Raw genomic sequence first — 24,069 nt, 5'->3', positions numbered from 1 at the left:
ATCTATCATCAAGGTTCGGTCTGAATTTATATTTTGAGACAACTATTAATGGATTTGAAAGTTAATGATAAAGGGAAGTAACTGCAACAGGTCATTGTGATGGCCTCAACACGCCTTGAAATGTACAGTAATTACTTCAATGAACATGAAGAATTTTAATCAGCCATGAAATGGAAAATTACCAAAAAGATTTAGTCAGTGATTACACTATACAAACTCTTAGTCAACTAGTCTAATTTGACCTCAATATTCAATCATTATCAAAAAGAAACCATTCCAAAGACAAAGTGAATGATAGACAAAAAATGGGAGAAGCTTTTTGATGTAGGGCAAAATGTGAAAATATTCAAGTTAAAATAAATTTCCCTTTTCAGACTTTGCGATCTGTAAGACAGATGATACAAAAAATCCTGTTTCTGTGTCTTATGGTCAATGAGGGTATCAGGTGGCCACCACAATGACCAAGCACCTTTACTTTTCTCCATTAAATGTCAGGAACCCATTTGAGCTGGGTGGACTGAAAGGTGCCTAATTGTTTTTCTTTATATTAGGACTATTATAAAAAAAATGGTCTTCAAACCCTAGACCTATGTTTGGCAGCCAAGCACTTTACCGCTTAGCCACCACAGCTCCAAGTGAATTCTATAGAAACTTTTAACTGTTTGCTCATCTTTCATTCTACAACTAAAGCAAGGTAATTATGTATTGTTAGGGACAATGCTGTCTGGAATGAGAGAATATGTTAGCCTGGCGGGGCCTAAGGTCATGTCTAGCCTGGGATAACAAGAAGTTACAGTTGCCAGATTGTAACACTACTGGGTGGGTTGTATCTGTGCACCTCTGTGACCAAGGGGTTTGAGTCATCTAAGCAACCAGACAACTAAACTAAACTAGCGAACTAAAAGAAATCTAGAAACATAAAGAAGAAATTCAAAAATGAGACTTTAATTTCAATGACTAAGGCAGCAGTTACAATCTAGTACATAAACATTAGAAGTGGCCATCATGACAGCACTGGGCAGAGGCTTGGCCATAGTTTTAAAACAAACTTTAGAAAAAAAAACAGCTAGTTATTTTGACAGTTGTTCAAAACAGATTTACACATAGTAAAATTTTGAATAATAAAAAAAAAATTCTGAAACTTACAGGCAGTCCCAGTTACAGAATAATTAAAACTTACACAGATACCACTGGTCAACAGTACAGGAAACAGCATAGGCTCTATTTTAAGTACTCCACCCTAACCCATATAATAGGCAGAAATACAAGTATACAGCTTAGCACTAGCCTACAGAAATAAAATTAAAAATACATAAAAGTAGCTTTGGGAGCGCCAGTTCACAATTATAAAAATTTACCTGTTAATAAAGTCTAGGTCTAATGTTTGTTTTGTTGGTTTTACATGTGTTCCATCAGAAAGAGAGATAACATCCTAGCCGTAACCTCCAACAGGACAGTGAGTGTTAACACCAGAGACTATGGAGATGACAAAGTGGATACCCCATGATCACCAATAGATAATACAAAGTGAATTAGTATTTGAAAATTTTAAACACACTAAGGGGATAAACTCATTGCTTTAGTGAAGACTGACAATACCAAGTAGTAAATATTATTATAATCTTTATTTATAGCAAAATATGTAGGTCCTAGCTGGGGAATACTGCATACTTCTCACTAATCTTCGGACTTGAAGATAAGCCTTATTATTATTATTTATGAAAAATTTCTCCTCTAAGAAATAAGACAAAAACTCAAAACTGTATTCATGGTAACAGCAAAACATTTATATTATAACAGCATAGAATATGTTAACAGTTTTATTTTAAATATAATAATATAACAATATTATAATAGAGCTAAATAATGTCAAGTCGCTATTTATACTGTAAAAAAGCATAGAACAAATTGTGCAGGGATGTGACACAAAAAATTATATGATAGCACACTAAAGCAGGGGAGATAACAAATTGAATTAAAAGCATAATCTAGCAAGGCCTTGGCGTTGTTACTGTACAGAGTATTGAATGTTAACTGAAGACACGTATAGTTGTTACAACATTTTCCAGTGGAAGTGACGTTCTGCTTTAGAATTCATGAATAATTAAAGATATACAAGTTTGCTTAATACTGGTACAATAATAATAACGATAATATACCAAAGCACCTTCCTCCTTCAAAATACAAAAACATGTAACTGAAACAACAAGAAGATTGAGGGAAAAAAAAAGGAATATTTAAAAAAAAAATGAACAAATGACTGGACTGATTGTCAAGATATACCTAAATATAGAACAAGATTTATACAAGTCAATTATGGTGATTCCACCTAAATAGTTCTCACAAAGTACATCACTTGAGTACTTGTACCTGTTCATTGTTCTATCCATTGTATCTGTTAGGTTTTCTGACCTTGCGACCACTTCCGGTAATGTAACCATGTTGTGAGGTTGGGTTACAGGGTTCAGGATGTATAACTGTGGGTGTAGAAGTATTTGTCGCCACTCTAGTAGGTGAGCATGGTTACTCAACCTGAGGTTAGGAGCATTCTTCATTGTTTCCTACTGAGTCCCATATTGCAGCTTGGTCACTAAAATTGTCTTGAGAAGGTCTGGTTTTGAAGTAGCATTAGGGAAATGTTAATTTCTTTCAGACGCAGTAGGAATGTAAAAACATCAATGCCAATTAGCAATCAAAAGATAATGACAGGTTCCCTTAGAGCACAAGGAAGTCTCTAAATGATGGTAGAAAAGGAAAATCTCTAATAGATCCGGTGTGTCTGTGTCTTTGCCTCTAGGAATTGTTTTACTTCTCAAGATGTTCACTGTCAATACAAGAGAACAAAATTTGATAAAAACATTTTTATAGTCAGTGAAACACAAAACTTGGCAAAGCTTTACTCAGGGGTTTAGTATAAAGAAAATATAAAGAGATATACACAGCATTGCTTACCATTGTATTCCATACATCTCTTGACCCATTTTTTGGTTTACATTTCATCTTCATGTTGGTCTACATCTTCATCATGTTGTCTACCTTTTCATCATGTTGGTCTATATAAGAATAAAAAAATTAATAAGAAAAACTTTTGCCTTGAAAAGGAAAAAAAAAATTCTTTTGTTGCTTTTCTTTTCATGTTAAACAAAACTATTATGATGATGCAGGTTTCACTTTATGTTTTAACTTAGTATTTTATGAATAAACTTTTAAGAAAAAAAAAATACACCCAAGACATCTAATACAGCAGCAAAGAATAACAAACAAATAAAGTTTTAAAAATTTTAAGGTTAATTAAGTCATTTAAGTCTAAGGAACTTATTGGAGATTTTCAATTATGCCAGAAAACAATAAATAACTAGCTATGTAGTGTATCTGGTGTACAGAATACAGAAAGCTTTAATATTTAGAGTGAAAATTATGCTATTAAGTTTGTGCATTTCTAGCAAAATGAAATCACAACTAAGTTCTTTTGCTTGCAGTACAAACTCATTGGTTTTGTTGAGTTGGCAACAGCAGTCTTTCCTTCAAAATCTCCAGGTTTATTCTTTTTTTTTTATATATATTTTTATTTCACTTTATATTGTTTCAGCAAATCTCTTTATTGTTTGCTTTTCTTTTTCTATCCTTATCTATTGTATTTCTTTTAGAATGTACTTAAAAATCAAAAAGTAAGCTAAGAGCAGATTACTAAGTTTAAAATTCCCACCAGATAAGATCCAAACAAATGAAAATTTAGTTTGATTATGATTACCCGGAGGATTACCACTATAGCAACGACAATATAGATACAAACAGGAACAACATTCACACACAAAACATACAAAGACACAGTCATACACAACCACTGGTTAATAAACTAAACCTCTTTGTGATGTGACTAATGACCATGAAACACACTGACAGAAAGTGGAGTAAAAGAGTTATAAAATCTTGCTGTTCTAGCCTTAATGAAGAGGAAGCGACCACTTTATCCAGATCTGATGTAACTGGTTTAGTGGCTGCAGATTGTCCTCAAGAATGCATAAATGAGATCAGATGTTTCAACATTACTTACATGTACATTGCACTTGATATTCTTGTCGAATGTTTGACATGTTTTGAATGTTTCTTGAGAGCTGAAGAGAATCTACTTCCTTGACCAAATGTTCAGCAGAATAAATGTCATCAGGCAAGATATGAGCATCAAGATGACCATACACAGTCCAGTGCACATATCACATGACCAGGCAGCCATCCTTTATGAGAAGACAAAGTCTTAGTGTAGTGACCTCTCTTGCTTAAATTTTTTCTTGTAACTTGGTGCACAAAATAATTGAGAACTGAAATGACTTCAACAAAAAATTATGAAAATCTAGGAGAGAAAAAAATTCTAAGTAGAGGAAAAGTGACAATTATAATACACATTTTGTTAATGTTTTATTTCTTTGATTTTATGCACATCTGCACAATTTAGGCCATGTCGTGCCTGCAGTCCCTTAAGGACTACTCTCTCTCTCTCTACATAACAGGGGCTAAATTCTATACAGTTAAATCATTAAAATCAAGGTCTATTCACAGTTAAAATAGTAAGGGTAGTAAAAATTTAATAATTTGGTAAAAATCTAATGTAAATAGTACATGAATAAGATGATAATTCCCCTCTCCCTTTTCGAGTTAGTTGTTAGTAACACCAGGTTAGTAGCAACAAAATCATGTAGAAATAGACATGGCTTTATTTAATTTAGTCTGTTGTTGACTTGTAGCACCAAACTGCTGGTAGGCAACTAAACTGTTGAAGGCATAATATATCTTAGCTAATAAGAACTTGAACAACTTCCTTGTGAACAAAACTAAATATAACATTTATAATACTTGTGATCACATGAAATAAATGTAGTAGACTTAAGTAATAAAATTTCTTACAATCTAACTCACTACAATAACACAACCTTTCAGTCTTACATTCTGGAGTCGTCTCCCCTAACTAAGACCCAGTGACGACAATGCCACTTTTGCATCATTCACATCCAATCGCTTACCTCTTACCACAGTCACCATAAAAACACACACACTCCATAACACTTCTGCTTGTCCAACATTCTTTCACTGAATCAAGCCCCAAGCATCCTACTTGTCCATATGTTAGACTTTGCAATGACCATGTTTTTAATCATACTAGTTACATTTAGCAGACACTCTGGCACATATTGGAAATAATAATGCAAATATGACTAATCAAGCTTTAAAAAACTCTAAATTAGATTCTTATTTCTGTACCTTGATATCTGTCAACAAAAACAACTGATACATTTGAACCTAAGGAAGAACAAAAAGAATCTGAAATATAAAGTTGTGTAACAAAAACTTGAAAGAGTTCAAGGAAACAAAACTTAATATATAGATATAAATTGCAGATATAGGCGAGAACCTAAAAAATTGGAATTTTATTTTGTAGCTTGATATCTGTTAACAAAAAATTAAACTTCAGTAAAAAGAAGTGTGATTAAACATTTCAAATATATAAATTCATATGTTGCTAATGAAACTGAAAAAAAAAAGTGGTTCTGGGAGTAATAAGCAGGACTACACATTTGTAAAAACACTGCAGATTATATATAATATATAATAACCATAATCATATATATTTATTTATTTATTTATAATGGTAATCAAAACTAACATAATATAATATAATATATATATATAGAGAGAGAGTTGAATGAATACTTGATATGCCCCAACAGTTAATAGGACACTTGAGGTGCCACATAAGTTAAAAGGACAAGCAGTTGTTAGGACACTTGTGGTGCCCCAACAACTGATAGGACAAACATGAGGTGAACAACAGTTGGTATGGATGAGGTGCCCAACAATTGATAGGAAACTTAGAGTGCCCCAACAATAAGACCATTGAGTTGTTAGGATGAATGAGATGCCCCATGATAGGATACTTTAGGTACCCCAACAGTTAATAGGAGACTTGTGGTTATCTAACAGTTGGTAGGAAAAAAGAGGTGCCTTACCAACTGATAGGATACTTGAAGTGCCCTACCAAACAATAGGACAAGAGGTGCCCTACAAATTGATAGGACACTAGAGGTGCTCTACCAATTGTTAGGATACTTAAGGTGCCCTACCAATTGATAGGATATTGAGGTGCCCCATCAGTTATAAGGACATTTGAGGTGCCTAAAAAGTGTTGAAACACTTGTGGTGCCCCAACAGCTGATTGGACAAACTTGAGGTGGACAACAGTTGGTATGATCGATGAGGTGCCTAACAATTGATAGGACACTTGGAGTGCCCAAACAATTGATAGAACACTTGGAGTGCCCAAAAATAAGATTATTGAAGTGCCCAACAGTTGTTAGGATAAATGAGATGCCCCAACAAATGATAGGACATTTGAAGTGCTTCAACAATAGATACGATACCTAAGGTGCCTCAACAGTTAAAAGGATATTTGAGGTGCCCAAACAGTTGTTAGGACACTTGTGGTGCCCCAATAGCTGACAGGACACACTTGAGGTGCCCAGCAGTTGGTATGAGGGATGAAGTATTCCAACAATTGATGACCTTATAGGTGCCCAACAGTTGGAAGGTATTGATATTTTTTGTTTTTGGCACATCAGCACAATTAAGGCTATGTCATGCCCATAATCTCTCAAGGGTTATTCCCCCTTCATAGCTCAAGAGCTAAGTTTTATACAGTTGGGTCATTAAAAACAAGATTCATTCACAGCTCAGATGGTGAAAATAGTAAACATTTACATAAATTAATAAAAATCTATTTTTAATATTATATATTCACAATTGCTTTGCCCTATCACAAATCAAACACTCGTAGACAGTTAAAGGATGAAAAAGGTGCCCCAAAAATCGACTAGACACTTCAGGTGCACCAACAATTAATTAGTAAATAGTATATTGAAGTTGGACAGTGTAAATTTTGACAAAGGCAGACAATATTTTTATGCCAATGTATATTATATATCTCATCAAGTAATAGTCAGTAATTTTTTGCAGTACAAGTATATATATTGCATTGAAGTTAAACTGTAATTGTAAATTTTGACACAGGCAGACAGTAAATTTGTGTATATTTTATATCTCATTAGTAAATAGTATGTAAACACTCGTAGACAGTTGAAGGATGAAAAAGGTGCCCCAAAAATCGACCAGACACTTCAGGTGCACCAACAATTAATTAGTAAATAGTATATTGAAGTTGGACAGTGTAAATTTTGACACAGGCAGACAATATTTTTATGCCAATGTATATTATATATCTCATCAAGTAATAGTCAGTAATTTTTTGCAGTACAAGTATATATATTGCATTGAAGTTAAACTGTAATTGTAAATTTTGACACAGGCAGACAGTAAATTTGTGTATATTTTATATCTCATTAGTAAATAGTATGTAAACACTCGTAGACAGTTGAAGGATGAAAAAGGTGCCCCAAAAATCGACCAGACACTTCAGGTGCACCAACAATTAATTAGTAAATAGTATATTGAAGTTGGACAGTGTAAATTTTGACACAGGCAGACAATATTTTTATGCCAATGTATATTATATATCTCATCAAGTAATAGTCAGTAATTTTGTGCAGTACAAGTATATATATTGCATTGAAGTTGAACAGTAATTGTAAATTTTGACACCATAGACAGTAAATTTGTGTATATTTTATATCTCATTAGTAAATAGTATGTAAACACTCGTAGACAGTTGAAGGATGAAAAAGGTGCCCCAAAAATCGACCAGACACTTCAGGTGCACCAACTATTAATTAGTAAATAGTATATTGAAGTTGGACAGTGTAAATTTTGACACAGGCAGACAATATTTTTATGCCAATGTATATTATATATCTCATCAAGTAATAGTCAGTAATTTTGTGCAGTACAAGTATATATATTGCATTGAAGTTGATTTGTAATTGTAAATTTTGACACAGGCAGACAGTAAATTTGTGTATATTATATATCTCATTAGTAAATAGTATGTAAACACTCATAGACAGTTGAAGGATGAAAAAGGTGCCCCAAAAATCGACCAGACACTTCAGGTGCACCAACAATTAATTAGTAAATAGTATATTGAAGTTGGACAGTGTAAATTTTGACACAGGCAGACAATATTTTTATGCCAATGTATATTATATATCTCATCAAGTAATAGTCAGTAATTTTTTGCAGTACAAGTATATATATTGCATTGAAGTTAAACTGTAATTGTAAATTTTGACACAGGCAGACAGTAAATTTGTGTATATTTTATATCTCATTAGTAAATAGTATGTAAACACTCGTAGACAGTTGAAGGATGAAAAAGGTGCCCCAAAAATCGACCAGACACTTCAGGTGCACCAACAATTAATTAGTAAATAGTATGTTGAAGTTGGACAGTGTAAATTTTGACACAGGCAGACAATATTTTTATGCCAATGTATATTATATATCTCATCAAGTAATAGTCAGTAATTTTGTGCAGTACAAGTATATATATTGCATTGAAGTTGATTTGTAATTGTAAATTTTGACACAGGCAGACAGTAAATTTGTGTATATTATATATCTCATTAGTAAATAGTATGTAAACACTCGTAGACAGTTGAAGGATGAAAAAGGTGCCCCAAAAATCGACCAGACACTTCAGGTGCACCAACTATTAATTAGTAAATAGTATATTGAAGTTGGACAGTGTAAATTTTGACACAGGCAGACAATATTTTTATGCCAATGTATATTATATATCTCATCAAGTAATAGTCAGTAATTTTGTGCAGTACAAGTATATATATTGCATTGAAGTTGATTTGTAATTGTAAATTTTGACACAGGCAGACAGTAAATTTGTGTATATTATATATCTCATTAGTAAATAGTATGTAAACACTCATAGACAGTTGAAGGATGAAAAAGGTGCCCCAAAAATCGACCAGACACTTCAGGTGCACCAACAATTAATTAGTAAATAGTATATTGAAGTTGGACAGTGTAAATTTTGACACAGGCAGACAATATTTTTATGCCAATGTATATTATATATCTCATCAAGTAATAGTCAGTAATTTTGTGCAGTACAAGTATATATATTGCATTGAAGATTTGTAATTGTAAATTTTGACACAGGCAGACAGTAAATTTGTGTATATTATATATCTCATTAGTAAATAGTATGTAAACACTCATAGACAGTTGAAGGATGAAAAAGGTGCCCCAAAAATCGACCAGACACTTCAGGTGCACCAACAATTAATTAGTAAATAGTATATTGAAGTTGGACAGTGTAAATTTTGACACAGGCAGACAATATTTTTATGCCAATGTATATTATATATCTCATCAAGTAATAGTCAGTAATTTTGTGCAGTACAAGTATATATATTGCATTGAAGTTGATTTGTAATTGTAAATTTTGACACAGGCAGACAGTAAATTTGTGTATATTATATATCTCATTAGTAAATAGTATGTAAACACTCATAGACAGTTGAAGGATGAAAAAGGTGCCCCAAAAATCGACCAGACACTTCAGGTGCACCAACAATTAATTAGTAAATAGTATATTGAAGTTGGACAGTGTAAATTTTGACACAGGCAGACAATATTTTTATGCCAATGTATATTATATATCTCATCAAGTAATAGTCAGTAATTTTGTGCAGTACAAGTATATATATTGCATTGAAGTTGATTTGTAATTGTAAATTTTGACACAGGCAGACAGTAAATTTGTGTATATTATATATCTCATTAGTAAATAGTATGTAAACACTCGTAGACAGTTGAAGGATGAAAAAGGTGCCCCAAAAATCGACCAGACACTTCAGGTGCACCAACAATTAATTAGTAAATAGTATATTGAAGTTGGACAGTGATTGTAAATTTTGACACAGGCAGACAATATTTTTATGCCAATGTATATTATATATCACATCAAGTAATAGTCAGTAATTTTGTGCAGTACAAGTATATATATTGCATTGAAGTTGAACTGTAATTGTAAATTTTGACACCATAGACAGTAAATTTGTGTATATTTTATATCTCATTAGTAAATAGTATGTAAACACTCGTAGACAGTTGAAGGATGAAAAAGGTGCCCCAAAAATCTACCAGACACTTCAGGTGCTTGTAAATTTTGACACAGGCAGACAATATTTTTATGCCAATGTATATTATATATCTCATCAAGTAATAGTCAGTAATTTTGTGCAGTACAAATATATATATTGCATTGAAGTTGAACTGTAATTGTAAATTTTGACACAGGCAGACATTACATTTGTGTATATTATATATCTCATCAAATAATAGTAATTTTGTGCAGTACAAGTATATAAAATTGTATTGAAGTTGGACAGTAATTGTAAATTTGGACACAGGCAGTAATTTTGTGCTGATGTATATTATACATCTCAAGTAATAGTCAGTAATTTTGTGCAGTAAAAGTATATATATTTATATATACATTCTATTGAAGTTGGACAGTGAAAAGATTAAGAAGCACTCTTCAAAGTGATGAGCTATATCAGTGCTAGTATTCAATGACATTACAGGAAGATAATCAGTATTGAAATATATTACTGATAATTTTGATTTTCATTTTTAATTTTTATGTTCTATATTTAGAAAGCTGTTGACAGTATTGTTCTTGTAAAAATTTGGTATCACTGATATTGTGTCCTTGTTAAATTTTGTCTTTTTTCAATGTGTAAAAAAATATATATATATGATCAGAACATAAGGTTTTAGAGGTTGCAGATTTAACACTAGTAGATTTTTGTGTTTAGACTATTGTTTATTTTAATGTTTACATTGTATTAATATTGTGCACAATTTCTTGGGGTCTTTAAGTCATTTTTATTTATATTTGTAAGTATATGTAGTATTTCTTGAAAATTTTCTGTCTTTTTTTCCTGCTGTGCTTTAGGGTAAGAGAGTGAGGTCAATGTGTTGCTCGAATCCTCCTCAATTTAATGAAAGTTTTCAGTGCACTGAGTCATCATCATATCATCATTTATATAATTGTAACATTTTGGTATAAACTTTGTTACATTTTTTTTTACATTATAATATTTTATTAATTTTGTTTTCTCTTTCTATATGACCAAATAATATATTGTAAAAACATAATAATTGATTATGACATTGATTATTAGATTGTTGACAATTTAGTGTGTTATGTTAATCACAATAGTATTGGCTTGATAATATTGTAAGTGATTGTAAACTATAAAAGATATTAGATATCATTATTATCTATAAAAAAGTATAGAATGCCATTGTACTTTTGATAAGTATTAATAGATACATGGATGGATATACTGAACTAAAGAAAGTTGCTGAATCGTTTGGTCTTAAAGATGAAGAAAAGAAAGATGTTTTGACATAAATGGAAAGGAAAGAAAATCAAGTTGATATTGAAAGAGTTGGCGAGAGCACAAAGAGAAGAGAGAAATGCAACTAGATGCTGAAATAAATTAAAAGGAAGCAAAACCAGACAAAGAATCAGAAATAAAAAAAAAAAACAACTGAAAAATAAAAGCTGCAATTCAAAACAAGGGAGACAAAACAGAAACGACCAAGCGTGAACATATAGAGAATATTTACATAGCACAAAGAGAAGAGAGAAATGCAACTAGATGCTGAAAGAAATTAAAAGGATGCAAAACCAGACAAAGAATCAGAAATTAAAAAAAAAAAAAACTGAAAAATAAAAGCTGCAATTCAAAACAAGGGAGACAAAAAAACTACCAAGCGTGAACATAAAGAGAATATTTATAGGCAAAAAATGAGGGACCTTATGAAACTGATGAAATAAATAGTTATTTTCAGACTATCTGTAAAACTTGCAATTACAATGAAGATACTTGTTCTAATATATTCATCTGTAAACTAAGTGGCAAGACTTTGAGTGTTATTAACTCATTAATAGAAGAACAAAGAAAGAAATGCATCCTGTTAAAAGCAATATTATTGGAATCTAGATCACCAAAGAGAAATTTATTATCAACATCAAAGACAAGAATCTAATTCTCCAAACTATAATGTACCAAGAAATAAATAGATAAGGAATCGGAAATCAGAATAGGTAACAAAGTAATAATGTTAATATAAATGAAGTTCAAGCAACAGTGTATAATATTGAACTAGAACTATAATTTTTTCCAACATATGTTAATGGTGTACTAGTGAAATATACCACAGTCATTACAAATGATAAACGTGTTACACAAGATACTATGACAGGTATAACTAAGAACATATGACAGGCTTAACTAAGATAATATGACATGTAAAACTAAGAAAAAATGACAGGTAATACTATGAAAATATGACAGGTAAAACTAGAACTTATGACAGGTAAAACTAAAAAAAATATGACAGGTAAAACTAAGAAAAAAATGACAGGAAAAACTAAGAAAATTGGACAAGTAAAACTAAGAAAATATGAAAGGCATAACAAAGAAAATATGACATGTTAAACTAAGAAAATATGACAGGTAAAACTAAGAAAATATGACAGGTAAATATAAGACGAATTTCTTTATTAAGCACTCAAAGAATGATTTCACTAGGAATTGCAAATATATTTTGATCACCACATTAAATGCAGAGGTCAAAGACCAGCTAATTATCACACATTTGTTGTTATATTTATTGTTACAAACGTTCAATGGAATAGAAATGAAGACGTCTAACACAGTTATACATCCGTATGAATTTCTTTTTTAAGCACTCAAAGAATGATTTCACTGGGAATTGCAAACACATTTTGATCACCACATTAAATGCAGAGGTCAAAGACCAGCTAATTATCACACATTTGTTGTTATATTTATTGTTACAAACGTTCAGTCGGAATATAAATGAAGACGTCTAACACAGTTATACATCCGTATGAATTTCTTTTTAGGCACTCAAAGAATGATTTCACTGGGAATTGCAAACACATTTTGATCACCACATTAAGTGCAGAGGTCAAAGACCTGCTAATTATCACACATTTGTTGTTATATTTATTGTTACAAACGTTCAATTGGAATATAAATGAAGACGTCTAACACAGTTATACATCCGTATGAATTTCTTTTTTAAGCACTCAAAGACAAAGAATGATTTCACTGGGAATTGCAAATACATTTTGATCACCACATTAAGTGCAGAGGTCAAAGACCTGCTAATTATCACACATTTGTACACAAATGTTTGTAGATATCCTCATTACAATTCAATAAAGTTGTTACAAAACCTCACTGGTTACATCACTTCACAGTGTCTCAATGGATAGGGTAGAGATGAGCGTGATACAAACGACAATCCCAACTGTTCCTGCACAATCATCATATATCTGATGGCTTATATTTTCATCCTTTTTTTTTTAACTCTTGTTTTGCAAACGTGCATCAGTTGAATAGTTGGAGCCCAATAAAAAGTTTCAGGCTTGCTTTTTTCACTGACTCCTGTTTTGAGCTTGTTGACCTACAGCTTCATTTTGATGAACTGACTGTAACAATATTTTTGATGACGTCGTGTTCAAGCTATTGAAGGTGGTCTACAAGCATCCGGTTTGAGGGCTGAATCAGCCTCACAAACTTCGCACTCAACTAATGTTGAGTGAGTTGAATCAGCGTCAAAGCTTGCACTCAACTAATTATGTCCCAACTATTATTCAACTGAGCCGAAATAACCGGTTATTTTACAAACTCATTCTTCTTTGTTGTTTTTTTGAATGCCTTTTAACATTCCAAGTTATGATGATGCTTTGTCCAAGGCATTGTAGCACGTGAAAAAAATGCAAAACAAGAAAAAGGATGTGCACTGTTGGGTTGTCTACAAATGCAGACATAACCAACAATTTCGTCTTGGATCAACAATTCAATTGATGACAATATTACTACATCTAGTCCTCAGCTAAAAATCCTCAATTTTTCAAAAATGAATACAATATCCTTTCCTATAAGTACGAAGATGGTCATGGAGACCGATCTTCTTTGAAAAAAAATCCTCAACTACATCCTTTAAACATGAAGATGGCTAAAGAGCCCAGTCTTCACTTTTAAAATTCCTCCATTAATCATTCCTATGAACACAAAGATGGCTAAGGAGTCCAGTCTTCGCTTTTAAAATTCCTCCATTAATCATTCCTATGAACACGAAGATGGCTAAGGAGTCCAGTCTTCGCTTTTAAAAGTCCTCCATTAATCATTCCTATGAACACGAAGATGGCTAAAGAGTCCAGTCTTCGCTTTTGAAAAGTCCTAAGCTAAACATAGTAATGTCATCAATTAAATGTGTTTTCTCCGCAACTATTTAGTTGGTCTGCAAGTGCAAATGTTGATTAGTGTGCGCTGCATCACGAGCGGCGATATTTCCTTTGATGGACACGTTCATATGTTCCTTGAGTGTGACTTAATTATTGATTTTTACAAACGTTCAATCGGAATATAAATGAAGACGTCTAACACAGTTATACATCCGTATGAATTTCCTTTTCTAAGCACTCAAAGAATGATTTCACTGGGAATTGCAAATACATTTTGATCACCACATTAAGTGCAGAGGTCAAAGACCTGCTAATTAGCACACATTTGTACACAAATGTTTGTAGATATCCTCATTACAATTCAATAAAGTTGTTACAAAACCTCACTGGTTACATCACTTCACAGTGTCTCAATGGATAGGGTAGAGATGAGCGTGATACAAACGACAATCCCAACTGTTTCTGCACAATCATCATATATCTGATGGCTTTCATCCTTTTTTTTTTAACTCTTGTTTTGCAAACGTGCATCAGTTGAATAGTTGGAGCCCAATAAAAAGTTTCAGGCTTGCTTTTTTCACTGACTCCTGTTTTGAGCTTGTTGACCTACAGCTTCATTTTGATGAACTGACTGTAACAATATTTTTGATGACGTCGTGTTCAAGCTATTGAAGGTGGTCTACAAGCATCCGGTTTGAGGGCTGAATCAGCCTCACAAACTTCGCACTCAACTAATGTTGAGTGAGTTGAATCAGCGTCAAAGCTTGCACTCAACTAATTATGTCCCAACTATTATTCAACTGAGCCGAAATAACCGGTTATTTTACAAACTCATTCTTCTTTGTTGTTTTTTTTGAATGCCTTTTAACATTCCAAGTTATGATGATGCTTTGTCCAAGGCATTGTAGCACGTGAAAAAAATGCAAAACAAGAAAAAGGATGTGCACTGTTGGGTTGTCTACAAATGCACAGACATAACCAACAATTTCGTCTTGGATCAACAATTCAATTGATGACAATATTACTACATCTAGTCCTCAGCTAAAAATCCTCAATTTTTCAAAAATGAATACAATATCCTTTCCTATAAGTACGAAGATGGTCATGGAGACCGATCTTCTTTGAAAAAAAATCCTCAACTACATCCTTTAAACATGAAGATGGCTAAAGAGCCCAGTCTTCACTTTTAAAATTCCTCCATTAATCATTCCTATGAACACAAAGATGGCTAAGGAGTCCAGTCTTCGCTTTTAAAATTCCTCCATTAATCATTCCTATGAACACGAAGATGGCTAAGGAGTCCAGTCTTCGCTTTTAAAAGTCCTCCATTAATCATTCCTATAAACACGAAGATGGCTAAAGAGTCCAGTCTTCGCTTTTGAAAAGTCCTAAGCTAAACATAGTAATGTCATCAATTAAATGTGTTTTCTCCGCAACTATTTAGTTGGTCTGCAAGTGCAAATGTTGATTAGTGTGCGCTGCATCACGAGCGGCGATATTTCCTTTGATGGACACGTTCATATGTTCCTTGAGTGTGACTTAATTATTGATTTTTACAAACGTTCAATCGGAATATAAATGAAGACGTCTAACACAGTTATACATCCGTATGAATTTCCTTTTCTAAGCACTCAAAGAATGATTTCACTGGGAATTGCAAATACATTTTGATCACCACATTAAGTGCAGAGGTCAAAGACCTGCTAATTAGCACACATTTGTACACAAATGTTTGTAGATATCCTCATTACAATTCAATAAAGTTGTTACAAAACCTCACTGGTTACATCACTTCACAGTGTCTCAATGGATAGGGTAGAGATGAGCGTGATACAAACGACAATCCCAACTGTTCCTGCACAATCATCATATATCTGATGGCTTATATTTTCATCCTTTTTTTTTTACTCTTGTTTTGCAAACGTGCATCAGTTGAATAGTTGGAGCCCAATAAAAAGTTTCAGGCTTGCTTTTTTCACTGACTCCTGTTTTGAGCTTGTTGACCTACAGCTTCATTTTGATGAACTGACTGTAACAATATTTTTGATGACGTCGTGTTCAAGCTATTGAAGGTGGTCTACAAGCATCCGGTTTGAGGGCTGAATCAGCCTCACAAACTTCGCACTCAACTAATGTTGAGTGAGTTGAATCAGCGTCAAAGCTTGCACTCAACTAATTATGTCCCAACTATTATTCAACTGAGCCGAAATAACCGGTTATTTTACAAACTCATTCTTCTTTGTTGTTTTTTTGAATGCCTTTTAACATTCCAAGTTATGATGATGCTTTGTCCAAGGCATTGTAGCACGTGAAAAAAATGCAAAACAAGAAAAAGGATGTGCACTGTTGGGTTGTCTACAAATGCACAGACATAACCAACAATTTCGTCTTGGATCAACAATTCAATTGATGACAATATTACTACATCTAGTCCTCAGCTAAAAATCCTCAATTTTTCAAAAATGAATACAATATCCTTTCCTATAAGTACGAAGATGGTCATGGAGACCGATCTTCTTTGAAAAAAAATCCTCAACTACATCCTTTAAACATGAAGATGGCTAAAGAGCCCAGTCTTCACTTTTAAAATTCCTCCATTAATCATTCCTATGAACACGAAGATGGCTAAGGAGTCCAGACTTCGCTTTTAAAATTCCTCCATTAATCATTCCTATGAACACGAAGATGGCTAAGGAGTCCAGTCTTCGCTTATAAAATTCCTCCGTTAATCATTCCTATGAACACGAAGATGGCTAAGGAGTCCAGTCTTCGCTTTTAAAAGTCCTCCATTAATCATTCCTATAAACACGAAGATGGCTAAAGAGTCCAGTCTTCGCTTTTGAAAAGTCCTAAGCTAAACATAGTAATGTCATCAATTAAATGTGTTTTCTCCGCAACTATTTAGTTGGTCTGCAAGTGCAAATGTTGATTAGTGTGCGCTGCATCACGAGCGGCGATATTTCCTTTGATGGACACGTTCATATGTTCCTTGAGTGTGACTTAATTATTGATTTTTACAAACGTTCAATCGGAATATAAATGAAGACGTCTAACACAGTTATACATCCGTATGAATTTCTTTTTTAAGCACTCAAAGAATGATTTCACTGGGAATTGCAAACACATTTTGATCACCACATTAAGTGCAGAGGTCAAAGACCTGCTAATTATCACACATTTTTTGTTATATTTATTGTTACAAACGTTCAATTGGAATATAAATGAAGACGTCTAACACAGTTATACATCCGTATGAATTTCTTTTTTAAGCACTCAAAGAATGATTTCACTGTGAATTGCAAATACATCTAGATCACCAGATTAAGTGTAGAGTCTCAATGAATGAGAGATGAGTGTGATACAAATGACAATCCCAAATGTTCCTGCACAATTATATACATGTAATGGATTAAATCTTTTTTTTTTACATTTGTTTTGCGAATGTGCATCAGTTGAATATCTGGAGCCAAATAAATAGATGCATCATGAGCGGCAACATTTCCTTTGGTGGAAACGTTCATACTGATTGTTCATTGAATGGGTTAGGGTTAGGATTTTTTGCATGCAATTGTATCACATGGAATAGTAGATTTTTGTTTTCACATTAACTCCCAACATGAAAATATAATGCACATTTTTCCACACCTTAGAAATGAAACATTTTAAGAGTATTCAAGTCAACTTAATATGTCATTATATTGAACATAATCACAAGAAACCATAAATGTTTTTTTTCACACTATCACACACTGAAGAATTGAAACAGTTTATTTAGTTAAAGATCTACATGAAGTCAAGTCAACTTGTTTATGCAATAGTACATATCACTGTGAATTGGAGATCCTTTTTTTTTTGTCCAATTAAGTACTGGGGTGTTAAGACCATGCACATTAACACATAGTTGCTACAATAGTAACTTTAATCATCCCAATCTCCAGTAATTTGAATCATCCCAATCTCCAAGTGGCAAAGTGAAAGTTGATGGTGATTCACAACTTTTCATTTTTGTGTTTGAATTCCATATTTAGAATACATTACTATTGAATTAATCCAAATGACAAAGAATCCAATTCCATTATTTGTTGAAATATATTTACATTTATACAGTTGGAATTATTTCAGAGCAATGCAGTTTTTCTGAAAAATTTAATAGGAACATCCACATATTTTAACTGAAATTAAAATGGTATATCACTAAGTTTAACAAATGAAAATTCAGTTTACTTTCATAACTAGACACTACTAAAACAAATACAATACAGATTTCTTTAACTAGACAGGTGAACTTACAAGTTGTGTGTGAAGTGTTTGTGAAGTAATTACTGACATCATAATATACAAAACAAATACAGGAACCATGCATACATATACAACTAATGCAGGATATTTAAAGTATCATGCACATACAACATACAACTAATGCAGGATATTTAAATTATCATGCACATACAACATAAAACTAATGCAGGATATTTAAAGTAACATACACAAACAACATACAACTAATGCAGGATCATCACTTTACAAAAAAATAAATGCTGTGAAGTATAAGAATATTTCTTACCTTATTCTTAATATGGCTCCATTTGAAGAAATGGCAGACGAACCTAAGATAAAACATGTTGATCATTTGTAGATCGGTAGAATCTTTTCACAGTGAGAGAGACGTTTAATGTTCCTTCAGTAGCCTTGAAATGTTCATCCTTTTTCCTTGACCTCATGTTTAATTGACCATTTAGTCTATAAGTGAGATAAGAAAAATGCACTATTTAACAAATACATCACATTTAAATGCATAACCTTTAAATGCAATATTGATAAAATTTCTTTTCATTCAAGAAGAGCTTTTTCTGTCTCAGACCTAATGTTTAAAAAGAATGTGTTTTTTAGTGATGGTCATTTTGTTTTCAAATAATAGTCATACTATCTCACTGTGTGATGGAAAAATAGAAAAGGTTTATGAGACTTCATGGTATTTTAATGTCAATTTTTTTATGTATCTCTCTTTGATAGGAGGTATAGTGGCTGAGCGGTAACACACTTAGCTTATAAAGTTGATGTCCCAGGTTTGAATCCTGATATTTTAAATTTTGGGACCTTTGGGTACGTCAAGATTCTACCCAACTCTAATGGGTACCTGACATTAGTTGGGGAAAGTTAAGGCGGTTGGTTGTTGAGCTGGCCACATGACACCCTGGTTAACTGTGGGCCACAAAACATGACCTTTACATCATCCTTCCTATAGATCGCAAGGTCTGAAAGGGGAACATTTTTTTAAATAAGAAAATCACATTCAACTTTTCATTTGGCTATATACATAAATGTGCCACGAAGAATGAAGCAAATTGCTTATTTTAAATATTTAGGAAGTAATGCAGTCTAATGTGAGTTCATTAATTTGTGTTTTTAACCCAACAGCTCCATCTTTTAGGTTTTGAAATGCTATCCAATTAAACAAAAGGAGGTAACTAATTTTTTTTTAAAATAATAATTAAATAAATAAATAAATAAGTAAATAATACAAACAAAATAAATAAATTACATAAATAGAAAAATGTAGCTAGTTTTAAAATACTTCAAATATCAAAAGTATAAGTACACATTTTAAAAATATCTAATTTCACAAGTAGGCCTTATAAGCTACCCTATCTAGACTTTTATTTAAAATATTTTTAGAAAAACAAAAGACTATACAGATCTGGCTTAAGTTTTGTGTTTCGTTCTAAACTAGCTCTTATTGTCTGAAAGTTTAAGAAACTATTGCTAGGGTCCTAAAAAAATACATCAGAATTAGGCTCCTATTGTAAAAACAATGCATCTTAAAGCAAAAGCTCTTGGGTTATAGTGTAAAAAAATATTTATTACCTTGATATGTAGATCACTAGATAAACTTTATGACAATAAAGTTGACAGTGGAGAATCAAGGCATCAGTGAAGAATCAGTGCACAATGATTGAGCCACTAACCTCCAGATCAGTAGCATGTAGAGTCTGTCTTTAAAAAAAACAAACTTGAATGTTGAAGCAAATTTACAAATTAAAAGAAAAATGTCAATCTAAAAAAAAAAAAAAAAAAAAAAAAAAAAAGGAAACAGTAATAGCCCTTGCCCAAGTGTATTAATATATATATATATACTAGATATATTTTACCAGCGACCCGCGGGTCTTTATTTGCTTATTACTGTCGATATAGTGTTTTTAAAACATTTAAACGAAATAATAATGTAATAAATAAAGCGAATGTGTAAATATAAAAATAGTATGAATGAAGCCATCAAATCAAAATAGCTAATCTACTTAAATCCATTTTTTCAAATTAAAACATTTGCTTGTAGGCCTACATATATTTGATTAAAATTTGAAATGAATAGACTTAATTTTGTATGTTCATGTGTTAAAGTATAAAGTAGATCTTGAGGTAGACAAAGATCTAGATCTAGACTAATCTAGAGTTAAAAATTGGCTTTTATAGAGTTCATTCTGTGCTGCGCATGCGTGAACTTTTTTCATGAATGAATATAGGCCTATCTCAACACGGCTACGCAGCTTTAGCGAACAGCGAACGAATGTATTAAAAAAATTTAAATGTTACTTTGATTAAAATATGAAATGAATGGACTATAATTAGTATGTTCATGTGTTAAAGCATAAAACTATCTTTGCAAAAAAAAGTTTTATCATCTTAGAGTTCAATAAGAGTTTTAGACCTAGGCATAGACTATAACGAACTAATGTAAAAATGATTTTGTAACACAAATTTGAAGGTTAATTTTATTAAATAATGAAATAAATAAACTATATTTTGTATTTTCATGTGTCAAAAAAAAAAATAAGTGCAAAGTTTAGTTCTAAAAATTAGATCTAGATCTAAATCCTTTCGATCTTTTCTCATGTCAACATTGTAAACATCGCCTAGATCCATAAAATACTATAGCTGTAATAGAGCTGGTCTTTTTTTTTTTTTTGATGGTCTTAAGTTTGTTTTAGGGCCACAATACATACACTACGGTCTAAGTTGGTACCCAAGGAACATTTCTGCCAAGTTTTATCAAGTTTTTATTTCTATACTGGAACATACATACGCCAAACATTCTGCTTTATATAATATATATATATATATATATTAATAAAATATCAACCTTACAAATCAGAAGGTAAGTTATTATAAAAATGTATGCACCATTCAAATAGTAAATGTGAAGCAGCTCTTGTGTGGTTGCAACTACACCACCTTATTAAAAGTTCACATTTTGGTCCTAATTTGTTAACTTTAGAAGAAAACATGTAGATTATAAACCTAAAACTAGAGCAATGTTTGAAAATTTGCTGGCCAAACAACCCATGGTTAACCAATGGCCATAGAAACAGTTGAGCTTGACACTATCTGACCCATGATCACTTGGTCTGAAACGAGTACTCTAAAACTAGTACTCTAAAACTAACATTTTATGTTTTTATAACAGATTTTTATATGCTTTTAAAATTATTTTTTTTTTTTTACTTTGCTTTAAGATATTTGACTGGTACACTAGAATTCAACTCACCTATTTTTCTTAGAGAATTGACTAAGTAACCTTGGACACAAACTTGATCTCCTTGGCCTGACATATCCAGACTCATGACAGTAAAGTGGGTCACTACCAATGCAAGAAAGGTGTACACACTGTTTGGCAGAGTGACTTGGCAATGAAGACTTGTGTATCATAGGGGTGCACTGCTGATAGCTGATACCCTGAAAACAGTTTGTGATTACATAATCTTATTTGATTGACCTAAATTTGGTAAATTAATAAATGCCTTTTAATATTATATTAGTTATGATGATGCATTGTCCAAGGCTAAGTAATGCATCAAATAACAAAGATAGTTATCTAACAAAATAAATACCTATAGCTTTTAATATTTTCTTCTTTTGTAAAATTTGTTTGGTGAATGAAAATAAAACTTTGTACTCATTGTGTAGCCATCTTCATAGTCTTGAGAAATGAACCAGACAGACCATTAGACATTTGTTGATATGCAGTTCAGGGTTATGCTAACCAAATCTAAGGCTTGACCAAAACACAGAAAATAGTTCAGAATAATGTTTAAAAAATTTGAATAAATTGTTTCAGAATTAACTGTTGAAGAAAAAAAATGTCTTACTTTGGCTTTGAAAGCTTTAATTCATACAAATGCCAAAGAGAAAACTGTAATCATCTGATAGCAGATTACCAAGGAATAGTAGTTGCTTGGATAGGATGACAAATTGGTACTGTTGGCAACAGAATGTTTTCTTGTTAAGATTCTGAAATATGGAAACATCATATACTGAATTAGAATCTCTCTTAAAATACACTATCTCATGATATTAAAATAACATTGTTATATAATAATAGTAAAATAATATATTTAATTTAATTTCCATTATCTTTTTTGTAAAATGTGATTTGAATGAAATTAAAACATTGTACTCACAGTGTAGCCATCTTCATAGTGTTAAGAGATGAACCAGACAAACCATCAAACATTTGTTGATATGTAGTACAGGAATATGCTAAGCAAATCTGAAGCTTGACCAAAAACACAGAAAAATGTATAACAAGTTATTTTTAACATGCAATGATAAATTATTTTAGAATTAGCAGTTAAAGAAAAGAAAAAATTAAGTCTTACTTTGGCTTTGAAAGCTTTAATTCATAAAAATGCCAAAGAGATAACTGTCATCTGATAGCAGATTACCAAGGAATATTTGTTGCTTGGATGACAAATTGGTACTGTTGGCAGCAGAGAATGTGCACTTGTTAAGCTGATTAAATATGGAAACTTGAACTACAATATCTCTTAAATACACTATCTCATCATGATATTTAAAATAACATTGTTTCTATGAAAACAATAGTTAAGCCTATAAGTATTGCATGGTTTGACTATGTTAAATAAGATATGAAGGAAAAATACTTGCCCTATAATTAGACTTCCCATGATGTTTACTTCTAGTTTCAATTTCTTCATTCATATATTTACCTGACCTGTCTGTTTACAGCTTTGGCTTTTATCTTCCAGGCTAGTAGTTGATTAGTAATCAATACTCATCTTGAACTGATTAAAAAAACAACTACAAGGTAAATAAATAATTGTATAATTACACATTAAGATGCAATTATTATCATTTGAATTCAACTAGATATCAAGTAGCTGAGCATTTAAACAAATAAATGGCATCTAATAAAAAATTGCTATTCAAAAGTCTTAGTGAAGATACTGGGATTTTGACTAAGCTTCATAATGAGATAATCCCCAATTGGATCTAGCACTTTAAATATTAAAGTGAAGAAAATTTATTAAAGTTGTTATGTATACATTTGAAACTAATTACCATAAGGCTAAGAGATAACAGAAAACAAATATTCTTAAATTGTTAGGAAAATATTTAAAACATTTTCAATTAGCATGCAATAAAAAAAAAAAAAAAAAAAAAATGCAATTAAAATATACAAATACATAGAAAAAAAATATACTTGCTTTGATAGGTCTGTAGTAAGAAACTGGTTCTTATTTAACATACATGAAAAGAAATGAATTAAATTAAAGTAGTTAAATGTAACATTGGAAAGAACCACTTGCCTTAAAAAGAGAAATATGGTACAAGCTTGCTACAATTCTGATTATAGGTGCTTTTTATTTCTCAGATGTCTCTTAGTCATAGTTCTCATAATCTAGATCCCATTTCTAGATCACTTGGCTGTAAACTGCATTTGGAACTGAAAATGTTATAAAATATGAGAATATGGATGTTATGACTGCAAAGAGAAAGAGTTTATTTTGAAG

The 24,069-nt window shown here is 31.8% G+C and overlaps 1 long non-coding RNA gene across 11 annotated transcripts; it reads right to left on the bottom strand.

Moving 5' to 3' along the window:
• Positions 1-925: 925 nt before the first annotated feature.
• Positions 926-23,336, bottom strand: LOC129923930 (uncharacterized). 11 transcript variants are annotated; one of them, XR_008775879.1, is made up of 12 exons: positions 23,266-23,334; positions 22,915-23,015; positions 22,717-22,811; positions 22,405-22,546; positions 22,147-22,310; positions 21,804-21,991; positions 20,126-20,254; positions 18,825-19,000; positions 5,257-5,295; positions 4,055-4,328; positions 2,953-3,053; positions 926-2,824 (listed from the first exon to the last, which is right to left on the bottom strand). It is a non-coding gene; the product is annotated as an uncharacterized LOC129923930 (long non-coding RNA). The 11 variants fall into 11 exon arrangements; XR_008775881.1 differs by having other exon boundaries at positions 4,055-4,768; positions 5,257-5,316; positions 22,915-23,047; positions 23,266-23,322; XR_008775876.1 differs by having other exon boundaries at positions 4,055-4,768; positions 22,915-23,047; positions 23,266-23,321.
• Positions 23,337-24,069: the final 733 nt, after the last annotated feature.

This window comes from Biomphalaria glabrata, chromosome 18 (assembly GCF_947242115.1).
Source record: "Biomphalaria glabrata chromosome 18, xgBioGlab47.1, whole genome shotgun sequence".
Taxonomy (NCBI): Eukaryota; Metazoa; Mollusca; class Gastropoda; family Planorbidae; genus Biomphalaria; species Biomphalaria glabrata.
The sequence above is the reverse complement of the archived record's forward strand: the minus strand, read 5'-3'. Positions and strand labels throughout refer to the sequence as shown.